Here is a 348-nt window from a genome sequence, read left to right as displayed (position 1 = left end):
AGAATCCTTTATTCATCTTTTAAAAAACAAAATTCAATTTACTTAAACTAAAAAACACACACCATAAACAGTTCAACCATTTCTGGTGAATCAGAATTCCTTATTCGTCTTCATGCAACATGTAGTACATGGCCATTCACTGACATTTTCTTACAGTATATATTATTACCAGAGAACAGACCTTGTTTACATATTTATGTGACCTTTCCAACAGACAAGAGCTAATAAACATCTGTATTGGAAAGGAAGTTCAAAGATGATGTGGGTCAAATGCTAGAACCTCTAGGCAAGAAGGTTTGCTTTTACGAATAACACATTTAGAAATACTTTAAAACAAAAGGCAACCAC

Source organism: Miniopterus schreibersii, assembly GCF_964146895.1.
Source record: "Miniopterus schreibersii genome assembly, chromosome: 7".
Lineage (NCBI taxonomy): Eukaryota > Metazoa > Chordata > Mammalia > Chiroptera > Miniopteridae > Miniopterus > Miniopterus schreibersii.
This window is presented reverse-complemented; position numbering follows the sequence as displayed.